The 17520-nt window shown below is 45.4% G+C and overlaps 1 protein-coding gene and 1 long non-coding RNA gene across 7 annotated transcripts in view; one reads left to right on the top strand and one right to left on the bottom strand.

The window, feature by feature from the left end:
* The window catches only part of LPP (LIM domain containing preferred translocation partner in lipoma), an 870847-nt gene that overhangs the window by 3615 nt on the left and 849712 nt on the right, over positions 1 to 17520 (top strand). The window lies entirely within an intron of this gene.
* LOC134911418 (uncharacterized) lies at positions 4726 to 8009 on the bottom strand. Its single transcript, XR_010176549.1, has 3 exons — positions 7666 to 8009; positions 6990 to 7077; positions 4726 to 4810 (listed from the first exon to the last, which is right to left on the bottom strand). It is a non-coding gene; the product is annotated as an uncharacterized LOC134911418 (long non-coding RNA).

Below are 17520 nucleotides of genomic sequence, written 5' to 3'. Positions count from 1 at the left end.
AATTCCTTATGGACTACGAGAAAGGGATTTACTGGTAGGTATTAAAATCCCTTTTTCCCCCATAAACTAGACGAACTGACTGCTGACGTTCTCTCTTCAGTACTATCCTGTGATGTAGTACCAGTGCCGCTCTCACGTTTTCACGTGAGTGTGCCATGACTTTTATTAACATACCCGACCAAGCTCATCGGTTTACTTTATAACGGGCTACATTGTTAATACAAACGCCTAACCACAAAAAATGAAAGTAATAGCCTTTTGTACTCTGAGGCCCTGTTGTGGCCTAAATAACAAACTGCCATCTGCTAGACACAGTACAAAGTGTATTTGCAGTGAAGAGATGGGCAGAATGTAGACGCTGATGGTCCCCACCCTCTCCGGCCAAGTAATAGGTCTATACTAATCCACCTGTGCCTCGCAAGCTCCTCCCTCCTATGCTGTCACCATGCACCCCACTCTGGTCTTCAGCATTTGTGAGGCAGCTCCTTCTTTTTACTTCTCAGCAATCTACACACTTGCAGTGTAAAATTGCATAGTAAATTGTTCAATACAATCTAACATTGTTGTAGTATCTTGGTTACTTTAGGCTCATTACATCTCTGGCTTTCTCCTTACATACTCCACTCGGCCTGCTCCTTACCTTCCCGTTGGATACCTCTCCCCACTTTTCCTGCCGTCTCGATTTCTCAAATGCCGCTCCTGCTACTAAACACTCTACCTCATCCTTCAAACTTTGCAATGCTCCTTAAACACTTCATAAGTCTACCATTCTACTACCTAAGTTATCACTTGCAGACCCTTTCTGTTTTATGTATATTGTACTGTGAGATGGGATGCAGAACATTGTAGCTTCTTTTATGTAAATCATAATTAAAGCATCTCAAGAAGTATCAATGACCTTTTTGGCGTAGCACAGAGAATAAAAACAAACCTAGATTGCTGCATTTGCAGAACTGTTTATCCATAATACATACTGGATATATTGTACATGTGTAGATATTTAGTGGTGCAGTACGTGGACACCAGCACATCACATGACAATATTGGATGGAGTTATTTTACCGGCTGCCAGGATCCCGTCGGTCTGGAGACCGATGCCGGAATCCTGGCAGCCAGCGAAATGGTGTCGGTCAGAATCCCGACCAAAGCCCCAAGTTCCCACTCGGGTGGTGGTCTATGCCACCACCGAAGGGGAATATACTCGCCACCCGCCTGAAGTCTGTCTCCTGCCCGCCAGGATCCAGACCACCAGTATTACATACTGGACCCGACAGTACACACTGTTAATTGAGTTTGGGAAGAGTTGTCTTAATTCAGATATAGCCATTAAAGTATGTAGATCAGATTTCATAAAACTATTCCCTCCCAAAAAGGAGCACAAATATGATCACTGTCTCATTAGTAGCCTCTTGGAGGAATCCGTGTAGAACCAGAACCAGTGTATACATGTAAAAGGAGAGGTCCAATACAGATACAAAAAATAAAAATCTGATGTTTAGTGTTACTTGAAGAAATAATAGTCACCACATCCACTTGAGGTTCTTGGGAATTAGACATAATATATATACTGATAATCACTTGTTAAGAAATTTCAATTAATTCTGTATGAGGAGAGTACACACACATGGGGTAAATTTACTAAGATGGGAGTTCTATTTAAGATGGGATAGCATAGCAACCAATCAGATTACAGGTATTATCTTCTAGAAGGTGCTAGATAAATGAGACGTAGAATCTGAGTGGTTGCTATGGGCAACATCGCATATTAAATAGAACTCCTGTCTTAGTAAATTTACCCCCATGTTGTTACCTGCAATTTTTCACGAAACTGACAGCGTCACGCCTGAAATTCAGCTGCCACAGAATGCACAATTAAAAAGTCAGCAGCAATATCAGTACTGAGCATCAGACAAATTAAATGCAGGCTTGAAGCCTGTTTTCAGCTCCAATTACTTCAGATTCTGAGAGGGTGATTAAGTTTTTCCTTTTAAAGTGGCCCAGGAACTAATTCAGTTGTTTGTACGACCCTGCAATGGTTGTGACGGCCACATTCTCACACTAATGCACAGGATCAGGATTAGCTGCGTTAAGCGGTTTCTTCCATGTTAAGTGCCAGTCGCGATGCAGCTAAGGCGTACCTGGTACTTATGACAAGCCCCGATCCCTCCTTTATGCGGACTTATGCTTGTGCCTCAGGAGGGTGCCAACAGAAATCCATGATAAGTGCAGACTTGGGACAAGTGGTCCAAAACAATTAGCTACCGACTCTTAACCTTGAAGTCCTAAAACTAGACCTTCATGGTATTTAGGATGAGTCTCCATGATCCTACCTTTGCACACCTGTTGTGTGCTACCTGTTTTATTAAGAGCATTACATATGCATTATAAATGTGAACATCAACAATGGGTTCCTGAGATGACTTGTCCACTCTCAACATCCTCTATATACCAGCCACAGGATTCTAGTGTTCATTTACAGAGCTTATCGATACTAGTGGGACTGGAATCTAGAGTTTACAACAACTATTATTTGCAATGAGATAGAACAGATACAATTCTAGTATACGTAGGTTGCAGGCAGTTCTAGTGTTCCAGTATCTTTTTTAACTGTGCTACCTGTGATCATTTCATGTTTTTCGACTGTTGTGCAATACGTTCACAGATGTGCAGTGCATGGGTAGAATAGACACAATCTGACTGGTTGTGAACTGTAATCTCTGACTATATTTCTTGTGAAATGTCAAGGCACAGAACTATATATAAGCAGCACCGCACACATGAACGTATCCAGGAGCTTGGTCATCCTCCATACACTCCAGACCTGGCTCACTGCGACTTCTTCACGTTCCCACAAATCAAGCACAAGATGCATGGAATTAGTTTTGAGTCACCGGATGCTGCAGTGGAGACCTTTTTATCCAGTGGTGCAAGTAGAAAAAACTTCTTAGTTGTACTGTGTGTGCGCACCAAAAAATGTGTGGCCACATGCCACACGGGGCGTGGGCAATGAAAATGAGGGTGTGATACACATAAGGGGGGCCAGGTACACATATGCCTCCACAGTGCCAGATTCACATATGCCTCCACAGTGCCAGATATGCCCCCACCTTGCTAGATACACATGCCCACAGCAGTGCCAGATATGCCCCCACCGTGGCAGATTCACAAATGCCCCCAAAGTGCATATCTACTAACCACTCCCACCCCCCATGCTGCTCGCCGCTGCCGTTCTCTCCGCTGCTATGTGAGGGGAGGAGAAAGCAGCGTGCGCCTCTTCTGCCCCTCAATGCTCAGTTAAGTCTGGTCTCCGGCGGCGTGTATCTCAAATGGGGTGCCAGTTGATTGGCTGCCAGTCTGCGAGCTCTGATTTGCTAATCAGGAGCCAGGGCTACCAGTCTGCGAGCTCTGATTGGCTAAACGAACTGGCGCATCATTTGATATTCACGCCGTGGCCGGAGACTAGACTTCACTGAGCATTGAGGGTCGGGAGGCACGCGCTGCGCTCTCCTCTGTTCACACAGCAGCGGCTGCAAGCATGACTGTCGGGCCTGGCAATTTCTTACCGGTACGCAGCACTGCCTTTATCCAGCATGTAGAGACATACCTGCTTTGAACTGGTCCAACTGCTCACCAAAGTGGATTCAGCGCATGCAACTTTGTATAGACTCCTCTGGCAAATGCTTTGGAAAAAAAAATGTAATGTTACTTTGTTTGGAAATATAATAGTTTTTGTTTGTGCATCCAGAAACTTATTGTACATCCCTTGTATGTGCAGTCTGTCAGGTATGCAAGACCATGGAGGAGGCAGGAGGCAAATAAGAAACATCTATACTTTACACTTCAAAGTTATCATTAGTTTTTAATATTTGAAATAAAAATATCACTTGAGGCTGTGTATGTGTAAGATTGTTCTTCAACAAATTGAACCAGGAAGAATTCATGCTTCACTTTGGTCTGTGGTGTCCTCTGGTCTCAGGTCTGCTCATATTCAAGTATACTTCTGCCTTCATCATAGAGCTGGGTGTGAGACCAAACCATCTGTGCTGGGGAGGAAGGCGGTTATGCATAAGTAATGTTTTATTGCAGAATCACATCTACAAAGAAACACTGACAATATAGGGGCGATTCAGACCCTGACGCTGATGCGCTAAAATCGATATGAAGCGATTTCTACACATCAGTGCATGTGCATACACCGGTACGCGCATGTGCCAGGTACTAAACTGCGTTCTCTTCAGTTTTAGACTTGGAGGGGGGTGGGAATGGGGCGTTGATGTTCCACCTTAGGGGCGCAGTCTGGACCGTTTGCAGGGCGGGCCGTGGCGGCAGCTGCGTGACATCAAATGGCGGGTAGCTGCCTGCTTTCGCAGCTAGGCTGCGCAGGCAGAGAGCTACTCTAAACATGCAAAAGCATTGCCGTCGTGAGATGCTCACACATGTCTGCGGGGGGGGTGGGGGGGGCTGGATCTGGCATGCGGGGCACCCCCCCCCCCCCCCCCCCTGTATGTCAAAGAAATAGATCCTAGATGTGTGTTTTCTCACATCTTCGGTCAATTAGGCCCATAGTCACTAAGGCTAAATGGCTGGCAGCTAATTATCATCATCCTAATTCTAGGAGCTCTGTGACTGAGTACTTGGATTCTAACAACGTTGAAATAAAAGATAGACTATGCATGTACTTATCATGGGGCCTGTTAGGCTGTATATTTCAGAGGCTGCAGTTAGGTGCAAAGTCCATGGTTTTTCCTTATCTCTTCAAATAGCCGAGTCTCATTACTTGTCTAGAAAGCTCTGTTTTTACCTGTGATGTCTGGAGGTCAAATTACATTTCTGTAAGCGTGTGTGTTGGGCACTGTGTTACACATGAAGTACGTACATCAAAAATAGCACAGTAGAGAAAATGTGATTATTAATGCTCCTGTACAATAAGAGTATGTTAAGTGTCTCAAACTCTGTCTGCATCTGGGTAATGGCTGCTGCTGAAACATCCCTGGTTTGGAGGTATGTGCCTCTGTTTTTGTTTAGATTGCACCACAGCATAGCTGACATTTTTGTAAATGCAGAAGAAAGTGTTGTTATTGCAAGAAGTGATGAGATTCAATGATCAAAAAAGATACATGTCCTGGAAAATTTGGGCTCATAAGTTTGGAACACATTTTTGTTCAGGAGCTGAATAAGCTGTCACTTATGTGAATGAGGGTATTCTGAAGCTGTAATCCTACATTGACCGACTTCTGTGTCTTCTTGTCTTTATCTCTATCTTTTATTTCATTCCTGTTTGGCGCTTACTCTTATCTCTAAATTATCATTTTACGTAAAGGTATGTCTTATCTAAATAAGCATGCTTATCCACTGTTAGACAGTACTCTGAAAACTCAGGTTTAGTAAGGGTTTTCAGATAAAACAAGTTAAAACCAATTAGAAATATCACCTAATCTCTTCAGCCTAGAACATTAGGGCCATCTCCTTTTGTCTGTAAAATTGTAATGAACTGTATCTGACAGTTGTATATGGTACAATATAAAGAGCATCTCGGTTTTTTCCATTAACCTATTCAATGTTGTTATATTGTCATTTGTAATAAATAAAAGGGGGAAAAAAAAGATAACACGTATTCTTTTGTTTTCCCATTTGTAATGTCATAAAGGGAAGCAGTTATGTGACCCACTGGTCACTATACCGACGCCGGGATCCAGAACAGTCACCAGCCCACCGGTCACCCATAGTGGGAATAGAACCTGTGGCGAGTGCAGCGAGCCTGCAAGGGCCTTTGTTGCGCACACAGCCCCCCAACCTTCTCTCTCCCCCCCCCCCCCCCCCCCCCCCCTTCCCAAGCCGTCCATCTAACAAGCGGGATCCCGGCTTTGTTATGATGACCATACCCCAACCGCCGGTCACCCAAACCCAACCCCTCACAAAGCCCCGATTTTTAAAGCAGATATGGTCAACAGGCGGCTCTCCAAGCCTTCACCTGTGGCCCCCAGGTTGTTCATACTTTGTCTGTTGGTTCTTTTCTCTGCTGTATCCCCTGCCGGGCTCTACTTTATAGTAAAGCCATGGCCCTAGCTTTTATTTGATATAGGGATGAAACTGGGTGTATCTTAAAACAAAGAGTAAGAGAGATTTCAATCTTATTTTTGTCCGTAGCAGCCAGCTTCCACATAACCTTTTCCACACAATGTAGCAGCATGTATTATCTCAGCTTTATTTACTTACATTAAAAAGGCTGTATCAGGTTACCCATCAGTGACTTAGAATATCATTTAAAACCCGCTACCCACTTTCTACTGCATCATATGGTTTGTAGAACTCTGCATTGTTTTCTGTGTTATTAGTGTTATGATTATGTCTGAGAGTTTTCGTTGCCAAATGATACGCAACTCAAAAACTGTAAAACTTGAATTACTATAAAATCATGATACAAAATACTGGGAGGTACTTATTTTGTATCGCAGGGATGTAAGTCCCAAGTTAAGTGCCTGTAGCTATTCATTTAGGTACATCGCGCTTGGAACTGAACCATGGAGATGCATCTTACCATGACTAATGCCTGGGGCTTAGTCGTGACAAACTGCATATCCCGGGATAAGTGATAAGTGCTGGGTGCGATGCTGTATCGTACACGATAACACAGTCACTAGTCCCAAGGAACTGTTTAGCACGGCTTGCTGTTCGCAGTTCAGGAGGGTGCACAAAACCCTGTAAATGAATGATCTTTGTAACCAAATCAGGTGGTCTACAGGTATAAGTAGACAGTTTGAGCATTCAGTAATGGTGAAGTGGGCACAACTGGAACTCCTCATTCTCCCTCTTTGTGGTCTCTTATACAAGTACCTCCGAATAAGATGGAAAATGCTCCCAATAGTGAAAAAAAAACTTTAATAATATTTACATATATACATAAAACATTCTGGGGAAATTTAGACTCTCGCCAGCTGGACATGTCTACACACATAAGTAAAACATCAAAGCATAGATTGCATCATTACCTGGGGACGCCTGGTTGTATTCAATCGCCACAGTGTCAGTTCAATGTCCCAGACAGCTCTCCTTTAACCAACGCATTGTATATTCCATCTATATAGAAAGTAGGTAAGTTTGCACCTGGGCATAACCATGTTGCACTGCAGGTGGTGCAGATTTAAAATGAGAGCTTTATATTTGAGAGGAGCATGTCCAAACTGAAATCTAAATTGCAATTTGTAGATAGTATCAAATAGAAGTGCAGATGTGTTAAACCTGGAGAAGTGATAAAGCAGTGATAAGTGGAAGGTGATCACGCACCAGCCAATCATTACGGGTTTGAAAAATGACCGTTAGGATCTGATTGGCTGTTGCGTAATCACCTTCCACTTATTACTGCTTTCTCTAACGTCCTAAGTGGATGCTGGGGACTCCGTCAGGACCATGGGGTTTAGCAGCTCCGCAGGAGACAGGGCACAATAATAAAAGCTTTAGGATCAGGTGGTGTGCACTGGCTCCTCCCCCTATGACCCTCCTCCAAGCCTCAGTTAGATTTTTGTGCCCGGCCGAGAAGGGTGCAATCTAGGTGGCTCTCCTGAGCTGCTTAGAATAAAAGTTTAAGTTAGGTTTTTTTCTTTCAGTGAGACCTGCTGGCAACAGGCTCACTGCTACGAGGGACTTAGGGGAGAGAAGTAAACTCACCTGCGTGCAGGATGGATTTGCTTCTTAGGCTACTGGACACCATTAGCTCCAGAGGGAGTCGGAACACAGGTCTCACCCTGGGGTTCGTCCCGGAGCCGTGCCGCCGACCCCCCTTGCAGATGCCGAAGTTGAAGAGGTCCAGAAACAGGCGGCAGAAGACTTTCAGTCTTCATAAGGTAGCGCACAGCACTGCAGCTGTGCGCCATTGTTGTCAGCACACTTCACCAACAGTCACCAACTGTCACTGAGGGTGCAGGGCGCTGGGGGGGGCGCCCTGGGCAGCAATGTATAATACCTTTTTATGGCTAAAATACATCACATATAGCCCTTGAGACTATATGGATGTATTTAACCCCTGCCAGATCTCACAAACTCCGGGAGAAGAGCCCGCCGAAAAGGGGGCGGGGCCTATTCTCCTCAGCACACGGCGCCATTTTCCTGCTCAGCTCTGCTGTGAGGAAGGCTCCCAGGCTCTCCCCTGCACTGCACTACAGAAACAGGGTTAAAACAGAGAGGGGGGGCACTTATTTGGCGATATGATTACATATATAAAAATGCTATAAGGGAAAACACTTATATAAGGGGTTGTCCCTGTATAATTATAGCGTTTTTGGTGTGTGCTGGCAAACTCTCCCTCTGTCTCCCCAAAGGGCTAGTGGGGTCCTGTCCTCTATCAGAGCATTCCCTGTGTGTGTGCTGTGTGTCGGTACGTGTGTGTCGACATGTAGGAGGACGATGTTGGTGAGGAGGCGGAGCAAATTGCCTGTATTGGTGATGTCACTCTCTAGGGAGTCGACACCGGAATGGATGGCTTATTTAGGAATTACGTGATAATGTCAACACGATGCAAGGTCGGTTGACGACATGAGACGGCCGGCAAACAAATTAGTACCTGTCCAGGCGTCTCAGACACCGTCAGGGGCTTGTAAAAACGCCCATTTACCTCAGTTGGTCGACACAGACACAGACACGGACACTGACTTCAGTGTCGACGGTGAAGAAACAAACGTATTTTCCTTTAGGGCCACACGTTACATGTTAAGGGCAATGAAGGAGGTGTTATATATTTCTGATACTACAAGTACCACAAATATGGGTATTATGTAGGGTGGGAATAATCTACTTGTAGTTTTCCTGAATCAGATAAATTAAAGTGTGTGATGATACGTGGGTTTCCTCCGATAGAAAATTATTGGAGGTATACCCTTTCCCGCCAGAAGTGAGGGCGAGTTGGGAAACACACCTTAGGGTGGATAAGGCGCTCACACGCTTATAAAAACAAGTGGCGTTACCGTCTCCAGATACGGCCGCCCTCAAGGAGCCAGCTTATAGGAAGCTGAAAAATATCCTAAAAAGTATATACACACATACTGGTGTTATACTACGACCAGCAATCGCCTCAGCCTGGATGTGCAGCGCTGGGGGGGCTTGGTCGGATTTCTTGACTGAAAATATTGATACCCTTGACAGGAACAATATTTTATTGACTATAGAGCATTTTAAGGATGCATTTCTATATATGCGAGATGCGCAGAGGGATATTTGCATTCTGGCATCAAGAGTAGATGTGATGTCCATATCTGCCAGACGATGTTTATAGACACGACAGTGATCAGGTGATGCAGATTCCAGACGGCACATGGAAGTATTGCCGTATAAAGGGGCGGTCCATCGGACCTGGTGGCCATGGCAACAGCTGGAAAATCCACTTTTGTTACCCCAAGTCACATCTCAGCAGAAAAGGACACAGTCTTTTCAGTCTCAGTCCTTTCGTACCCATAAAGGCAGGCGGGCAAAAGGCCAGTCATATCTGCCCAGGGTTAGAGGAAAGGGAAGAAGACTGCAGCAGGCAGCCCATTCCCAGGAACAGAAGTCCTCCACAGCTTCTGCCAAGTCCGCAGCATGACGCTGGGGCCATACAAGCGGACTCAGGTGCGGTGGGGGGTCATCTCAAGAGTTTCAGCACGCAGTGGGCTCACTCGCAAGTGGACTCCTGGATCCTACACGTAGTATCCCAGGTGTACATTGGAAATTCGAGACGTCTTCCCCTCACAAGTTCCTGAAGTCTGCTTTACCAACGTCTCCCTCCGACAGGGAGGCAGTATTGGGAAAAAATTCACAGGCTGTATTCCCAGCAGGTGATAATCAAAGTACCCCTCCTACAACAAGGGAAGGGGTATTATTCCACACTATATTGTGGTACTGAAGCCAAACGGCTCGGTGAGATCTAAAAGATTTGAACAATTACATACAAGGGTTCAAATCAAGATGGAGTCACTCAGAGCAGTGATAGCGAACCAGGACGATATGGTGTCACTGGATATCAGGGACGCTTACCTACATGTCCAAATTTTGCCCTTCTCACCAAGGGTATCTCAGGTTCGTGGTACAGAACTGTCACTATCAGTTCAGACGCTGCCGTTTGGATTGTCCACGGCACCCCGGGTCTTTACCATGGTAATGGCCGAAATGATGATTCTTCCTAAAAGAAATATGGACGCTTTCCTGATAAGGGCAAGGTCCAGAGAACAGTTGGCGGTCGGAGTAGCACTATCTCAAGTAGTTCTACGACAGCACGAGTGGATTCTAAATATTCCAAAATCGCAGCTTTTTCCGACGACACGTCTAATGTTCCTAGGAATGATTCTGGACACAGTCCAGAAAAGGATGTTTTCTCCCGGAGAAGAAGGCCAGGGAGTTATCCGAGCTAGTCAGGAACCTCCTAAAACCAGGAAAAGTATCAGTGCATCATTGCACAAGGGTCCTGTGAAAAATGGTGGTTTCTTACAAAGCGATCCCATTCGGTAGATTTCACGCAAGAACCTTTCAGTGGAATCTGCTGGGAAAATGGTCCGGATCGCATCTTCAGATGCATCAGCGGATAACCCTGTCTCCAAGGACAAGGGTGTTTTCTTCTGCGGTGGCTGCAGAGTGCTCATCTATGAAAGGGCCGCAGATTCGACATTCAGGACTGGGTCCTGGTGACCACGGATGCCAGCCTGAGTGGCTGGGGAGCAGTCACACAAGGAAAAAAAAAAAAATTTCCAGGGAGTGTGATCAAGTCTGGAGACTTCTCTCCACATAAATATACTGGAGCTAAGGGCAACTTACAAGGCTCTAAGCTAGCAAGACCTCTGCTTCAAGGTCAGCCGGTATTGATCCAGTGGGACAACATCACGGCAGTCGCCCACGTAAACAGACAGGGCGGCACATGAAGCAGGAGGGAAATGGCAGAAACTGCAAGGATTCTTCGCTGGGCGAAAAATCATGTGGTAACACTCTCAGCAGTGTTAATTCCGGGAGTGGAAAACTGGGAAGCAGAATTCCTCAGCAGGCATAACCTCCACCCGGGAGAGTGGGGACTTCAGCGGGAAGTCTTCCACATGATTGTAAACCGTTGGGAAAAACCAAAGGTGGACATGATGGCGTCCCGCCTGAACAAAAAACTAGACAGATATTGCGCCAGGTCAAGGGACCCTCAGGCAATAGCGGTGGACGCTCTGGTAACACTGTGGGTGTACCAGTCAGGGTATGTGTTCCCTCCTATGCATCTCATACCAAAAGTACTGAGAATCATAAGAAGGAGATGAGTAAGAACGATACTCGTGATTCCGGATGGGTCAAGAAGGACTTGGTACCCGGAACTTCAAGAGATGCTCATGGAAGAACCGTGGCCTCTACCTTTAAGAGAGGACCTGCTCCAGCAGGGGCCTTGTCTGTTCCAAGACTTACCGCGGCTGCGTTTGACGGCATGGCAGTTGAACGCCGGATCCTGAAAGGGCATTCCAGATGAAGTCATCCCTACCCTGGTCGAAGCCAGGAAGGATGTAACCGCAAAACATTTTCACCGCATTTGGCGAAAATATGTTGCGTGGTGTGAGGCCAAGAAGGTCCCTACAGAGGAATTCCAACTGGGTCGTTTCCTACATTTCCTGAAAACAGAACTGTCTATGGGCCTAAAATTAGGGTCCATTAAGGTTCAAATTTCGACCCTGTCAAATTTCTTCCAGAAAGAACTGGCTTCAGTGCCTGAAGTTCAGACGTTTGTAAAAGGGGTACTGCATATACAGCCTCCTTTTGTGCCCCCAGTGGCACCTTGGGATCTCAATGTTGTTTTGAGTTTCCTAAAGTCACATTGGTTTGATCCACTCACCACTGTGGAATTAAAATATTTCACATGGAAGGTGAAGATTCTATTAGCCCTGGCTTCAGCCAGGCGTGTGTCAGAATGGGCGGCTTTATCATATAAAAGCCCTTTACTTAATTTTTCATTCTGACAGGGCAGAATTGAGGACTCGTCCTCAATTTCTCCTTAAGGTGTTTTCTGTTTTTCACATGAACCAACCTATTGTGGTACCTGCGGCTACTAGGGACTTGGAGGACTCCAAGTTACTTGACGTTGTCAGGGCCCTGAAAATATATGTTTCCAGGACGACTGGAGTCAGAAAATCTGACTCGCTGTTTAGCCTGTATGCACCCAACAAGATGGGTGTTCCTGCTTCTAAGCAGACGATTGCTCGCTGGATTTGTAGTACAATTCAGCTTGCACATTCTGTGGCAGGCTTGCCACAGCCAAAATCAGTAAAAGCCCATTCCACAAGGAAGTGGGCTCATCTTGGGCGGTTGCCCGAGGGGTCTCGGCTTTACAACTTTGCCGAGCTGCTACTTGGTCAGGGGCACACCCTGACTGAGGAGGACCTGGAGTTCTCTCATTCGGTGCTGCAGAGTCATCCGCACTCTCCCGCCCGTTTGGGAGCTTTGGTATAATCCCCATGGTCCTGACGGAGTCCCCAGCATCCACTTAGGACGTTAGAGAAAATAAGAATTTACTTACCGATAATTCTATTTCTCGTAGTCCGTAGTGGATGCTGGGCGCCCATCCCAAGTGCGGATTGTCTGCAATACTTGTACATAGTTATTGTTACAAAAATCGGGTTATTCTTGTTGTGAGCCATCTTTTCAGAGGCTCCTTCGTTGTTATCATACTGTTAACTGGGTTCAGATCACAGGTTGTACGGTGTGATTGGTGTGGCTGGTATGAGTCTTACCCGGGATTCAATATCCTTCCTTATTATGCACGCTCGTCCGGGCACAGTATCCTAACTGAGGCTTGGAGGAGGGTCATAGGGGGAGGAGCCAGTGCACACCACCTGATCCTAAAGCTTTTATTATTGTGCCCTGTCTCCTGCGGAGCTGCTAAACCCCATGGTCCTGACGGAGTCCCCAGCATCCACTACGGACTACGAGAAATAGAATTATCGGTAAGTAAATTCTTATTTTATCACTTCTCCAGGCTTAATACATGTGCCCCAAAGTCCCCGGTAGGTGTTTGTCTGGGCTAATATCGAGAACTGCTGGACGGATTTTGATGCAGTTTTTTCAGTTTTATAAAGCATTTGTCGAGGAAGGTTTCGATGTATGAAACCTTAATCTACTGTATGACAAAAGGCAGTGACTATTTTAGTGAAGCCAGTCGGTAAGAGGAGAATGGTAGGGATCAACAGTGTCACACAATGGCTAAGACTGGTACTGCAGTATCTGTTTTTCAGTTTTTGCATGAGAGCTATAGGCAGTCCAGATACCTGTATCCAAGGGAGTAGCTACCGTGGATGCTATTTGACCCGCATCACCTCCAGCCCCCCTGCATTCACCTTGCCACAGGAAACAATGATGGCAGTAAGAGAACTAAGTGGCTCTTGTGCTACTTGCCGATTGCAGACAGCTATGCCCCCCCCCCCCACTCCTGGTTACTCCCAGTTTGTAATCATGGGGGGCGGGGCTACATGGGGTACTGCTGGGGGCAACAAATTGGGGATGATTGAATTGTTTGACTGGGATTGTTTAGAAGTACAAACAATTGTCATGATTCAGCTCTGTTTGGGCGCCCATGCATATCGCGTATGTCGTGCACAAACACGTTTTAGATGTGTTAAACGGCTAAACCTATCTAAAGTCCTGCTTTGGACATCCAAACTCCTGTTTGAATACCCAAAGTTTCGACTTGGCACACTTTTTTTTTTTTCCGCACCTCAGGAGGCTATAAGAAGATATGTCATCCCCGTACAGGTCGTCTAAATGGAGCAACAAACTAAATGCCCCATTTTATGCCCGCTAGTGGTATCCGTGAGGGAAAACCATTGAATTGGCCCCTTAGTGGGAGACTTTGGGGTATATTTACTAAGGTGTGATTTTTTTTTTTAGAAGTGGAGATGTTGCCTAGAGCAACCAATCAGATTCTAGCAGTTATCTTCTAGAAGCAGCTAAATGTTAGGCGGAATCTGGTTGCTATGGGCAACATCTCCACTTCTAGAAAAAACTCACACCTTAGTAAATATATCCCACTGAGTGGGGTATTATATCAGGACTGATGATCCCTTCTGTGAAATGCGTCTAAGGGGTCTATTTACTAAGCCTAGGAGAGAAAGAAAGTTGATGAAGATAAAAGGGGTCTATTTACTAAGCCTTGGATGGAGATAAAGTGCCAGCCAACCAGCTCCTGTCATTTTTCAAACGGTAGATGCTAGAATCAAGTGGGCTAAGGGACCTTTTCCGTAAAGGGGAGGAGTTACGCCGCAAGGGGGAGGAGCTAGGCCAGCGGGATAGTTCCTCTACTATCCACGCCACCAACTATTACCTTTAGTAATTAGGTGGTGAGCGAAGCGGAGCGGAGCGAGCCACCGTGCCCGAAGCGTGGCGAGCGAAGCGTGGCGAGCGAAGCGAGCCCGCGAGGGTACTTTTCGGGTACCCTGTTCGCCCGTAGCTCCTCCCCCTGGTGACGTAGCTCCTCCCCTAGAAACGTCACAAGGTCCCTTCAGCCACTCCGATATAGAACCAACCTTTTTCAAACCCAGCCTGCGACATGGCAGTTAGGAGCCGGTTGGCTGGTACTTTATCTCCATCCAAGGCTTAGTAAATAGACCCCTTAGTCGCAGGCAGACTTCAGCCTGTGACTAGGAAGCAGTTTGCTGCAGGGAGCAATCAGCATTGCAGTTCCCTGGCCAAACTCACCAGCAGCAGATCCCCTGTTTCTCCTCTCTCTCATAGGAGAAACAGGGGATCCTATTGCCTTCCCCATGCTAATATAGAAAGCTGAAGTGACAATCACAGGGTTTCTGGGCTTTCTCCCTGTATTTCTAGGGGGAAACGTGTTGAGCCAGTTAGGTCCTTTAATGGCAGAACAGTAGCTTACCATTACCTACTTTAATGTCAGATCCTCATCTAGATAACAGTCCTGACAATGCCCACCAGTTAGAAGTCATTTGGAAACAGACATAGGCTATGCAATTAGTGCCGATTTTTTTGACAAGCCAAAAAATCTTGACTTACGACGTTTTTAGGGCGAATTTGGATTTGCACTATTTAGTTCCAGTGCCGCTTTTTCGACTTGTCCAAAAAGCAGGCACTAGCGAAAAACACGCGGATTGACGAAATCTCTGCCGATCCACGTGTTACACGTGAATTGTTGAATTAACACGGTTTTTCGACTTGTCCAAAAAGCCGGCACTAGCGAAAAACATGTGGCTTGGCGAAATCACCGCCGATCCACATGTTTTATCGAATTGACAGGGTTTTTCGACGGCTTTTGGGTCCGATTCCGCCTATGCCAATTCGTCAAAAAAAAAAAAGGTAAAACGGCATGGCGAAAATGTATTCAAAAATGGGCGAAAATGCCTGCAATTGACCATGTTGGATCGAATTAGTTCTGCTTTTTTTTTTTTTTGCCTAGCCGAAAAAAAAGGCATTACATGCATACCCCCCATAACTTACTGCCTTCATTTACGTAAAATTGAAGTAGATGTAGTAATTTTGTGTGTGTGTGTGTGCGTATATATGTGTGTATGTATATGTATGTGTATATATATATATATATGTGTATATATATATATATATATATATATATATATATATATATATATATATATATATATATATATATATATATATATATATACATACACACATACACACACATACACTGCTCAAAAAAATAAAGGGAACACTAAAATAACACATCCTAGATCTGAATGAATAAAATATTCTTATTAAATACTTTGTTCTTTACATAGTTAAATGTGCTGACAACAAATTCACACACAAATTATTAATGGAAATCAAATTTATTAACCCATGGAGGTCTGGATTTGGAGTCGCCCTCAAAATTAAAGTGGAAAAACACACTACAGGCTGATCCAACTTTGATGTACTGACCTTAAAACAAGTAAAAATGAGGCTCAGTAGTGTGTGTGGCATCCACGTGCCTGTATGACCTCCCTACAACATCTGGGCATGCTCCTGATGAGGTGGCGGATGGTCTCCTGAGGGATCTCCTCCCAGACCTGGACTAAAGCATCTGCCAACTCATGGACAGTCTGTGGTGCAACGTAGCGTTGGTGGATGCAGCGAGACATGATGTACCAGATGTGCTCAATTGGATTCAGGTCTGGGGAACGGGTGGGCCAGTCCATAGCATCAATGCCTTCGTCTTGCAGGAACTGCTGACACACTCCAGCCACATGAGGTCTAGCATTGTCTTGCATTAGGAGGAACCCAGGGCCAACTGCACCAGCATATGGTCTCACAAGGGGTCTGAGGAACTCCTCTCGGTACCTAATGGCAGTCAGGCTACCTCTGGCAAGCACATGGAGGGCTGTGCCGCCCCCCAAAGAAATGCCACCCCACACCATTACTGACCCACTGCCAAACCGGTCATGCTGGAGGATGTTGCAGGCAGCAGAACGTTCTCCTTAGCGTCTCCAGACTCTGTCACGTCTGTCACATGTGCTCAGTGAGATCCTGTTTCATCTGTGAAGAGCACAAGGCGCCAGTGGCGAATTTGACAATCTTGGTGTTCTCTGGCAAATGCCAAACATCCTGCACGGTGTTGGGCTGTAAGCACAACCCCCACCTGTGGATGTCAAGCCCTCATACCACCCTCATGGAGTCTTTTTCTGATCGTTTGATTAGACACATGCACATTTGTGGCTTGCTGGAGGTCATTTTGCAGAGCTCTGGCAGTGCTCCTCCTGTTCCTCCTTGCACAAAGGCGGAGGTAGCGGTCCTGCTGCTGGGTTGTTGCCCTCCTACGGCCTCCTCCACGTCTCCTGATGTACTGGCCTGTCTCCTGGTAGCGCCTCCATGCTCTGGACACTACGCTGACAGACACAGCAAACCTTCTTGCCACAGCTCGCATTGATGTGCCATCCTGGATGAGCTGCACTACCTGAGCCACTTGTGTGAGTTGTAGGGAGGTCATACAGGCACGTGGATGCCACACACACTACTGGGCCTCATTTTGACTTGTTTTAAGGACATTACATCAAAGTTGGATCAGCCTGTAGTGTGTTTTTCCACTTTAATTTTGAGGGTGACTCCAAATCCAGACCTCCATGGGTTAATAAATTTGATTTTCATTGATCATTTTTGTGTGATTTTGTTGTCAGCACATTCAACTATGTAAAGAACAAAGTATTTAATAAGAATATTTCATTCATTCAGATCTAAGATGTGTTATTTGAGTGTTCCCTTTATTTTTTTGAGCAGTGTATAATATAGCTATATCTTTGCCGTAGACACACCTGAGTGTTTTGGCAGTATTAACTATTGAAGTAAACTGAAGCAAGGTAAAGAAAAAGTATTGTACTGTATTTAAAAAAAAAAAAAAAAAAAAAAAAAAGTGTTTATTTACTGATTTATTATGCAGAGTTCATTGGCATAATGTAGGCAACAGCAGATAATGCAGAATGAAGAGTCTTTCACCTGGGGAATAACTGCTTTGAAAACAGCATGGTCATGGGAGGACTATTACTTCCAGTTAAATCAGTGGATGCTAATAATGTACTAATAAGTATCTTGAGA

The sequence above is a fragment of the Pseudophryne corroboree genome, chromosome 4 (genome assembly GCF_028390025.1).
Source record: "Pseudophryne corroboree isolate aPseCor3 chromosome 4, aPseCor3.hap2, whole genome shotgun sequence".
In the NCBI taxonomy this organism is placed as follows: Eukaryota; Metazoa; Chordata; class Amphibia; order Anura; family Myobatrachidae; genus Pseudophryne; species Pseudophryne corroboree.
The sequence above is the reverse complement of the archived record's forward strand: the minus strand, read 5'-3'. Positions and strand labels throughout refer to the sequence as shown.